The following is an 11,275-nucleotide window of genomic DNA, read 5'->3' on the forward strand; positions in this document are numbered from 1 at the left end:
GCATCCGCATCTCAGCTACACTCATTTTTTGAATATGATGTCTCTTGGCAGCCCAACATTCCGTACCATATAGTAAAGCGGGTCTAATAGTCGTCCTATAAAACTTTCCCTTCAACCGCAATGGCATTCTACGATCGCACAACACTCCAGTAGCACTTTTCCATTTCATCCACCCAACCTTTATCCTATGATTTACATCTCCATCAATTTCTCCATACTTTTGAATGATGGATCCCAAATATTTGAAATAATCATTCACCGGTATATCTTGCTCACCAAGCTTCACTACACTCCCATCACTACTTCGTTGCTTACTAAACCGACATTCCATATATTCAGTCTTACTCTTACTCAACTTAAAACCTCTAGCTTCCAATGTCTGTCTCCATAATTCTAGCTTAGCATTAACCCCAGCTCTAGACTCATCAATCAAAACAATATCATCAGCAAACAACATACACCACGGTACATTTTCTTGAATTGATCTCGTAAGCTCATCCATCACTATCGCAAATAGGAAAGGGCTTAAAGCAGATCCTTGATGTAACCCAACCGTTATCGGAAAATTGGTTGACACCCCTCCACAAGTGCGGACATTGGTTACTACTCCTTCATACATATCTTTAATTATACTAATGTACTTGAGAGAAACACCTTTCTTCATCATTGTCCACCAGAGAACGTCCCTAGGTACTCTATCGTATGCCTTCTCTAAATCAATAAAAACCATATGCAAATCTTTGTTCCTCTCTCTATATCTTTCAATAAGTTGTCTAAGAAGATGTATAGCTTCCATAGTTGATCTTCCAGGCATAAAACCAAATTGATTCTCCGATATCATGACAACCTTCCTCAACCTAGACTCAATCACCCTCTCCCAAAGTTTCATAGTATGACTCATGAGTTTTATACCATGTAATCGGTTGATTCCTATGTAATTTTCAAAAATTTGTGTGGCTTCAAATACTAATTTTTTTCATCCAAAATTTATGATCCAAGTGTCAATTTCTAGTAAATCAATCATGAAAATCTGATAAAATATTTTTTAGTGGGTAAGTTTGTAGTGTAGGTTTTCATTCTCTCATATATATATATATATATATATATATATATATATATATATATATATATATATATATATATAGTGAGAGAGTAATGAGTCGGTGCCTCACCATTCCTGTGCCTGGCCAAACCTAACCTTTTTGGTCGTTGGATGTCAATGAGATCCAATGTCCAGGAAAATGGGCATTTAATGCACCCTTTTCATTCCATTCTCTCGATCCCTCCTCTCGTGCTCCCTCTTTTCGCTCTCCCTCTTCGCACCTCTCCTTCAGCACTGCCACCCACCGCCGCAGCTGCGGCCACATCGCCACTACTTGCGCACTCCCCCTCCTCTCCCTTTCCCTGCCCTCTCCCTCTTATCGCATCTCCATCGCCCCCCATCGTTGAACCCTCATGATGCCACCTCACCGCTGCCCACGATGCCACCACCTACGTTGCTGCCTGCCTTTGAACCTTCACGGTGCCCCGCCAGAGAACCTTCATGCTACCCCGCCGGAGAGCCCATGCCGAGCATCGTCGGACGTCTTCCCTGAGCCGAGTCTCTTTAGAGAAAAGGAGGAGGAGGAACGAGGAAAAAACATTCAGAAATAGAGAACCTTCCGTCAGATTTCAGCATCTCCGGCATTTTCCCAATCTTGGTTTCCGTTTATTTTTTCCTATTTCTCTCTCCTTTTACGGGAAAAAACCATCTCCTATCATCTTTTGTCATTCTCTGTTTTTTTCCTTGTTCTTCTCTTATTTTCTATCTTCTTTTTATTTTATTCTGTCTTTTAAGTTAAGTAAGAAAAGATCATATTCTGTTAGTGGCGTTCCTTTTCATGATTGCAGTTGTCTAATACAAATTGCATCATTTTCATTTTAGTCCTCCACAACAGATCTGAGTGCCTATTTTTCATACATTCAGTCAACTGGTATATGATGATTAATTCTAATAGATTCATGTTTGCATATGCAACTACATTAATCTAATGCACCTTTTTGTGCTCTTTATACTCGGTTTCTTCTATACTTTTATTAGCAATTCAGTAATAGCATCTATCTGTGTTCAGATGAACCTCCCATTGTAATTTCTCCAATGGAGAAGAAAGAGAAAGAACTTTTACTTTGCCCTTATGGTCATCATTTAGATATCCTGTACTTTTCTTCAGTATCCTGCTAATCATGGTTGTGTCGGCGTCAATGATTTCTCTGTTGAAAGAAATTTATGTATTAAGCAGTTTGAGAAAAAATTTAACTTGTTCCTTTGATAATGTTCCACCTTTGATGATAATGATTTAGTTTTACTTAAATTGCTGATGGAGATGGGAACTCCACTTTATTGAATGCATAAGATTCAATCTGGGATGGAACCATGAAGCTGGATTTTGCTTTTATCACTTTTATCATCTTATTTTTTGTTGATTGACATCTATCCTGATAGGTTGTTTGGCGTGTTCCATGGAATCAAGGATCCTTTGCTATTTTATTATCGTTTTGGTGGTTATGCTGAAGGCCCTTGTTGAAGTTGAGACTGGTGTTCTAGTAGGGCCAGAAGCTCCTAGATTTGTTTTGGTATTATTTTCAGTTTGTGGTGACACATGTTTTTATTTGGACTTGGTAAATGCAGAGATCCAAAGTTATGATTCATGAAAGTTTTCAGTTCTCTATCTAGATCAACTAGAAAGATGCAATTTTAATTGTTTTCCAATTTAACATTAAATTCATAGCAAATGGACCATGTTGAACACATCTACAGGTGCAAATAAGGTTCTTTTTGTAAAGCCCGTTAAAAAAAATCCGTGTCGGACACGTGCTGGGCACGTGTCGGACATGTGTCGAGGTTGGTCCACCGTGTCGGACCCGAATCCGAGTTCGGACTCGGGCTCTCGAATGTTTGAGAGCATGTGTCTAGACGAGGGGTAAAACCCTTGCCCCTTCTCTCTCCTCTGCTCCGCCCCTTGTCTATGGCCCCTTCCTTGCAGATGTCGATGATCGGAGCCATCGTCAACTTCCAAGCTCGGGTGAGCCACCCTTCCCTGACACCGTCTCTCTCCGACCATGTTCGTTGGCATCCTCGTTGTCGCCGACCTACGAGCGCCGACGACCTCCAAGCATCGACGACCCCCTGTCCTCGGCATCGTCTTCTTCTCTATGTCCGATCGACGCCACCACCACTGCTCTCATTCCTCTTTGTGGTGCATCCCTGTGTAAACACCCCAAATTTTTCTCGTTCAGACACCCCCCTATCATAGATGTCAAACTTGTAGGTCAGCGTAGGAGTCTAACCCTAGGTATGTTCCCTTTTAGGTATCATTTTACCCTCATTCTGTTAGTAAAATTCTCATTTTACCCCTAGGTCACCTTAGATCCTCGTCAGTCAAAGTCAACCAATCTCATTTTTAAGCTCAAAATAGTTAAAATGTCAGTCATTTCTAGCTCACTTGAGCTCACGACGAGCAGATCATGTTCATTTCTTACCATTCTTCCCAAAATGGATTCATTTCTTGAGAAATGAACTCATTTTTAACTTGAATTCCAATCAATTGTTTCCGGGTTAGTCAAATTCAGTCGACCCTATTCTCTTGGGTCTAACCTGATCTCACCGAGAGTTTAATCAGCATAGTTTCAGTTCAAATCCATTTCTCACAGTCTAGGAGTTCGTTTTATCCCATTTTAGCTCATTTCAGCCGAAATTGAGCTAAGTCCAGTCAGTTGAGCTAGTGTTTGAGCTTCAATTTTAGTTCATCTCAGTATTATTAATCTTTGTTCCAGCTTAAACCCAGTTTTTGTTCGTAACTCACTTCACTCCAGTGATCATTTCTCACTATTTCTCTAAGAAATGATGTCATTTCTCGATCGTTCACTCTAGGAGTTTAGTTGAGTCAGTATCTTGTCAGTTCATTTGAGTTTTGAAACCCTGGAACTCAGTTCAAACCAGTTAAAATTCCAGTTTTCAGTGTCACTCTTGACCCTGCAGGGACAAAAACCATTTCTTGAATCATTTTGTTCATTTTTATCAATTTTATCACTTTTTAAACTGGTACAATTGTCGATCGGGGTCCAATACCTGAAATCTTTTATCCAAGGTTTGCATTTCACATGACATTCCATGTTATATCTCATCATTTTTTATCATTTCTCATCATTTCATATCATTTCATTGCATTTCATTTCATTTTTGAGATACAGCACTCTGGTTTTTCTAAACATCTAATCCAGATTCGATTTTAAAACCTTTCTTTTGAAAGCAATCTCAAAAAAGTGGGTTTTTAAATTGACATTTGTTATTTGGCCAACCTCAGGGCTTTGCATTTCTTATTTCAAAAACATTTTTTTTCTTCAGAAAAATAATCTAGTTTGTTTTAAAACCAATTTTTAACTAATTTCATTCCTTAGATGAGACCCAGTTAGGTGGTGTCACTTCTAGATTTCTTCATTTATCAAATTTCTCAAAATTTCAGAGTTCTAGTTGGATCAGGACTCTGCTTTTTCATCTTTTTAAACATTTTCAAAACTTCATTTTGATTCTAAACCAAATGCAGTCATATCTCTTGCCTATTCTTTTCATTTTGGCCAAAATCTTAGAGTCCTAGTCGAATTAGGACTCTTTCCCAAAGTCCTAATTGAATCAGGACTCTATCCTAATTTCATCATTTATTCATGTTTTCACTTATTTTCAAAACCTTGTCATCTGACATTCAAAAGAGTCAAAATCTTAAAGTTTCAGTCAAACTAGGACTTTATCACAAAGCTTCAGTCGGACTAGGGCTCTGCTTTTCATCTCTATTTTCACTCATTTTCAACAAAATTTGTTGAAATCTTTCATTTTCGTCAAAATTTTAGAGTTTTAGTCGGACTAGGACTCTGCTTTAGAGTTTCAGTCACATCAGGACTATATCTTTTACCTCTATTTTTACTTGTTTTTGAAGAAATCTTTTAAAATCTTTCATTTGGGCCCAAATTTCAGAGTTTTAGTTGGATTATGACTCTTCTTCAGAGTTTCAGTCGGATTAGGACTCTATCTTTCGTTGTTTTCACCTATTTTTTAGGAAACCTTCTAAGATCTTTCGAAAGAAGTCAAAATGCAGAGTTTTAGTTGAACTAGGACTCTATTCAAGAGTCCTAGTTGGATCAAGACTCTGACCCTGACTTCAATTTTGAGAGAATCTTTCAAAAATCTCTTCATTTATCTTTTCAGAAAATCAAATTTCAAAATTATTACAATTTTATCACAGAGTTTCAAAATTTTAGGACTGTCCCAGAGTACTAATCGAATCAGGACTCTATTCTGATTTCATTTTCTTATTTCATTTCACTTGTTTTCAAAAGTCCATTTTAAAATCTCATCATTTGCTTCTCAGAAAGCCAAAGATTCTTAGAGTCCTAGTCAGATCAGGACTCTGAACCTGACTTCAATTTGTATCTTATTTTCACTTATTTTCTAAAATCCTCTCATTTGTTTTTTTAGAAAACTCAAAACTTTAAGAGTTTTAGTCAAATTAAGACTTTGTCCCTAGAGTCCCAGTTGAATCAGAACTCTGTTCTGATTTCACTGTTTGTTGTTATTTTCACTGGTTTTCGAAAAATCTTTCATATGTCTTTTAGAAAATACCAAAAATCTAGAGTTTTAGTCCGATCAGGACTCTGTCTCAGAGACCTAATCCGATCAGGACTCCATCCTGATTATTGTTTCTACCTCTTTTTTTATTTTCTCTACTTGTTTTTCAAAATTTAATTTATTTTGCAGAGTTTCAATTGATTCAGAACTCTATTTCAGAGTTTCGGTTGAATCAGGACTCTAACCCTGACTGCATCTTTCGATTTATTTTCACCAGTTTTGATAAAATCCTTCAAAAACTTCTTCGTTTGGCTTTCAAAAAACTAAATTTTAGAGTTTCAGTTGGTTTAGGACTCTGGTCTAGAGTTTCAGTTGGTTTAGGACTCTGGTCTAGAGTTTCAGTTTGTTTATGACCCTGTTTTCAGAACTTCTGATTGTCATCCGATGATTTTAACCCCATTTTAAAATTTCATAATTTCCTTTGTGTATCTGTTGTTCACTACTAAAATTTCATAATTTTTTAATATAATTTGTTATATTTTCCTGTACACAAAACCGGAAGTACCTGTTTTAATATGTTTTATATTCGTTAAAATCAAGCGTATTTTGTCGGAATGATATCTACCTAACCGAAAATGATTTTTCTGATTTGTAAAAAGGGAAATCTTTGATTTACTGTCTAGTATCTCTATAAAAATTTATGAATTTCTATGTTGATTTGATCTCTGATTCGGGTCTGACACTATGACAGGTACGTGTCCGCGGGCAAAATCGCATATTTTTCGGTTTTATCTGATTTTTGTATTAAAATAATGTCAAAAATGTATCTTTTTTATTCTATTTTAATTTTAGGGTTATCAGAGCTATCCATATTGGTTTTGGTTAATTTTTGTATTCATTTGATATATTATTTGTTTAAATTGCAAAAACATGGTGCCCGCGGAGTCCCGGTTTGAGCGAAACACTGGCAAAAATCATGATTTTGTGATATTTCTAATTTTTTCATAAAAGTTTGTTATTAGGGTTGTTTATGTTTATAATCATGTTAGCATACTACACATCCGATTTGGGCTTGATTTGAATCTTTTTGAGCCCTAAATCCAAAATTTTACCAAAATATTTTATGAAAACCCTGATTTTAAGGTCATAGTCTTGCTTTCAGGGGTATTTTTGTCAATTTTTTCCAAATTCTGAATTTTAAAGTTGTTTATATTCATTATTTTTTCAATTTTACATCATATTTTATTATATTTATTTTAAAGAAACATGGAAAATGGCTTATATCTGGATAAATCCAGTGATTTCCAGATATTACTGGATAAACCCAGAAAAGCCAACATATCTTTACTAAAAAGCTTTCTAGTTTTGCAGGGATATTCAAGACTGTATTTTTTCTTTTATTCCTTTTTATTTCAATTCAATTAGTGATGTAAATTAAATGTAAATTTGGAATAAAAGTTTATTTTTCCTGCTTAGAATAGGGTTGCATTATATATATTTTATTTCTTCATATAAATGTCAATGTGTGATGAATGATGATTCATGCATGTTCAAACTCACAATGGTCTACATGAATGGCACGTGCACTAGCTTATAAGAAGTTAATAAACTCAATTGAATTTGTATTTATGGTCATAGTCAGAATACGAACAAATCCAGATTTATCATCTTCTCTTAAGACACAATCAACCTACACTCTTAGGCTATCTTAAAAAACCATTGCATATTTCAATCTTTTATAAATGTTTTTCTTCTTTTAGAATCAAATGAGGTATATTCAATCCATATCTGTGGTCATAGTCAAGGATATGAGGCAAATTTACTTCATTAAAGTTCTATAAGGCACATAAACTCTCTTTTCCAAACAATTTTCTCAAAAATCTTCAGAAATCTTTTCTCAAAATCATATTCATACATCATTCAGGTTTAGATTGCATCATGAAAATAAAAGTTTCACAGGGCTACACGCCCCTTCTTTTGACTTATTTTCCAATTTCATTTCAAAGAAACATATTTTCCTCAAAATTGCTAGATTTTCCTCAGAAATTGACTTTCTCAAAACCTTGGGTTCTTTCAAGGATTTTCAAGTACTTTCTCAAACTCAATCCATGATTTTGTAAGTTAGATTCTTTACTTCAAAGTTCGAATTCAGAGAAATCAAGTTTTTCTCAAGTTATTTGAAATTCCTCAAAATCGATTTTCTTGAAACACTTGGATTTTTTCTCAGAAATTGGCATTTCTTTTCTTTAGAAATATTCTCTTAACGAGGCTCATGATTTTCAAAATGTATTATTTTCCAAGGATTTTCCCAGTATTTTAAATCTCTGAAGCGTACATCATGATTTTTAGTCAAAATTTTCCAAAGTCATAGCACATGCCTGATTATTTGTATATTTAGGAATAAAACATTGATTTAGATAAGTTGAACAAAGCAAAGCACTAGATTGATCCTTGGTTCGATTACCTCTGGTTATGGTGCCAGGAACGGTTGAACCTCGTACCGATAGGCGATTCTCATTCTTCGGAATTATCCTTATTTTAAAATAGAGGCGGGTTATTTTCAAAATCTTTTTTAAAAGTCAGTTTGACTTGCAAAAGTAAAATTTTGCAATGATAACACCTTGTCTTCGCTGCCCCTGCTCGACTTTCACCAGCAACCACCCCCAGTCTGGTGGCCTCAGCAGATACTCCATTCTTCGATCGTCTGATGTTGGCGTGGTTGCGAGTCCTAGCGACGAGTCCTCCCATCCAACCTCATGCGTTGATGGTCTTCGCCAAACCCCCATCTCGGTCACCCGCTGCTTGTCGGAGGCCTTCTGATGACCCCCAACAGCCTTGTTACTCTCTTCCTTGTGCCTCTTCGGTTCTGCAGAGGAGCCCCTGACGTCGGAGCTCCCTTTGCTTGTCGGAATCGCATGTTGGCTGCTTCCTCTCCTTCCTTCGTCCCTTTTCACCTGTCGAACAAGGTCTCGTTGCCGCCACCATCTCCTGAGTCGTCCCTCGACTCTCTCATCCTTGTCGTCTTCTGAGGTATCTCCCTATCTCCTCTCGCATTGTTTTCTCGTTGGAAACATCAGCAGGAGGTCGGTCGGTGACCTCCTGCCTCCCTTTTTCCCCCTTTTTCCCTGTTTGTTGTCGGTGGACCAGAGCCACCATCATGGGTGGCTTTGGGTCTACCAAGAGGGTGGTGTCGAGCACCCCTCCTCCTTGTCTCATCTCTTCTTCATCTCCCTCGACCCTCCTGTTCTCGGGTCGGTGGACCAGAGCCACCATCATGGTGGCTCTGGGTCTGCCAGGGAGGGAGGTGTTGAGCACCTCCCCTAGGTCGTCTACCCTTTTCCCTTCTGGCAGGCGGCAGGGTTGTCGCATGCGTCGCCTCCTCTGTTTGGCAGAGGGCTCCCGGGTGGCCCTTGTGCCTTGGTCGGCATGGTGGCAGGGCCCCCTCTGCTTGCCTCTTGTTCAGGTTGGTCAGCAGGGGCCGAGCCCCTGCCACCTCCCTTCTGGTTCTCGGTAGGTTGGCAAGGGTAGAGCCTCTGCCACTTTCCTGAGTCTAGAAACGACGGCAGGGGGTCGAGCCTTGTCATCGTCTCCCTCTCTTTTTCTCGCTGGGTGGGCAGGGGTCGAGCCCCTGCCACCTCTCTGTGTTCGGATGGGTCGGCAGGGGCCAGCCCCTGTCGTCTCCCTATGTTTTGGTTGGAAGGGAGTGGTCGATCCCTCCCTGTTCCCCTCTTCTCTCTTTGCTTTTGTTCGGCAAACAGGGGCCTGACCTTTGCCTCTGCCTCTGCCTCTGCCTCTGCCTCTGCCTCTGCCTCTGCTTGCTGTCGGTGGGTAGCAAGGCCCTGTCAGGGGGCCTTTGTTGTTCGAGCAAGCAGGGAACCCAAGACACCCTGCCTTTGTTGTCCTTCTACACGGAGTTGTGCTCTCTAATCGGGGTTCGGTACTGCTGCAGGTCTTATCGGACCCACTTTTCGTTTGTATTTTTGCATGCTAACGCTTTTACGCTCGCAGGTTGAAAGGCGAAGTCGGCTCGCTCTTCGTAGCTTGAGTCCATGCTTACCTACACTCGCAAGTGTATGCTGGACTGCAACCCCTCAAGGTAGGGGATTCTTGCATAAAAGGACAATGAACGCATAAATGCTAAAATAGGGAAAGATAATTAAAAGTGAAAGAGGACGATGATATATGTATACATATAAAATATATATGTATGTCTTTTAACTCAAGGACACGGTTTCGCGATCCTTGTCCTTTTTACTTTTCTTGCATTTTTTTTCTGTTGCTGTCGCGCTATATGTGCCCAGACTTTTAATTTTTGTCTTTACATTTCATGTTTTTTAATTCAAGGACGTGGTTTCGTGATCCTTGTCCTCTTTACTTTTCTGTGCTTTACTTTCCTGTTGCCCCGCGCTTTATGTGTCATGGATTTTTACTTGTCTTTACTTTGATGTTGCGCTTTATGTGCTTAGGCTTCTGTTTCGCATTTACTTTTTGCACTTTCCTTTCTGTTGTCCCGCTCTTTATATGTCAAGGCTTTCCTTTTAGTATGCTTTTCTACCTTGCATATTACTTGCTTGCATGCTTGTTTATCCGATGTACGTTTTGTATCTCATGCACTGCTTTGTGTACTCATTTGCTTGCATGTTTGATTTGGCTGAGGTACGGTTTCGTATCTTGTGCATTCCTTTGAGTGTTCACGTATCTTGCTTGGTTCTTTAGCCGAGGTATGTTTTGTATCTTGTGCGCTGCCTTGTGTACTCATTTGCTTGCATGTTTGATTTGGTTGAGGTGTGGTTTCGTATCTCGTGCATTCCTTTGAGTGTTCACGTATCTTGCTTAGTTGTTTAGCCGAAGTATGTTTCGTATCTCGTGTGTTGCCTTGTGTACTCATTTGCTTGCATGTTTGATTTAGCTGAGGTACGGTTTTCTACCTCGTGCATTGCTTTGAGTATTCATGCACTTGCCTAGTCGATTAGTTGCGGTACGGTTTTGTACTTTGTGCGCTGCTTACAAGGTTTTTGCGCTCGATATGCAGTTTTGCACTTTGCGGATCGATCGTACTCTATCACCGCACTATAACGTGCACAGGCTTGCTCTTTGTTGGCTTGCACTCACTGACTGCAGCTTCGAGCGCATTTCAACTTGTTCATTTGTCTTAAAAGACACGATGCACACTTATGCACTTGGTTATCCAAAAAGTATGACTTTTAAGCACCAACCTATTTTCGAAACGTATAGTTTTGTAAAGCATATTTCAAAAGCCTTTTGTGAGATAGCGACTGGATCTCCCAAATCGATATATTTGGGGGAAGTGTTTACAACTTCAATTCGCGTATCTGGTACAATTCAGATAACCTTGTTTAAGGGCGTGTGCATGAGATGGGCAATGATTTTATTGAGGAACCTGCATTATTGCTAGATCGGTGTTGCATCACCCATGATGCGAGACCTAGTTATTGGGTTTTTTGGCAAAACTAAGATAATTGGTGATCTTCCTTCTTTTGCGAGTTTATTGCTGATGGATTTCTTTTGAGAAATCTATGTCCCTCTCCTCGTAATAGTACTCTTAGTCATCTACGATATATCGGACTATGAGGAGCAGGAGTTGAGGTCTGTAGTAGCCTCGAGACGTGTTTTGACGCTTTCTGTTAAGCATATAATATCGATGCTTGCCTAACA

The sequence above is a fragment of the Nuphar pumila genome, chromosome 5, assembly GCF_984573655.1.
Source record: "Nuphar pumila chromosome 5, dmNupPumi1.hap1.1, whole genome shotgun sequence".
In the NCBI taxonomy this organism is placed as follows: Eukaryota; Viridiplantae; Streptophyta; class Magnoliopsida; order Nymphaeales; family Nymphaeaceae; genus Nuphar; species Nuphar pumila.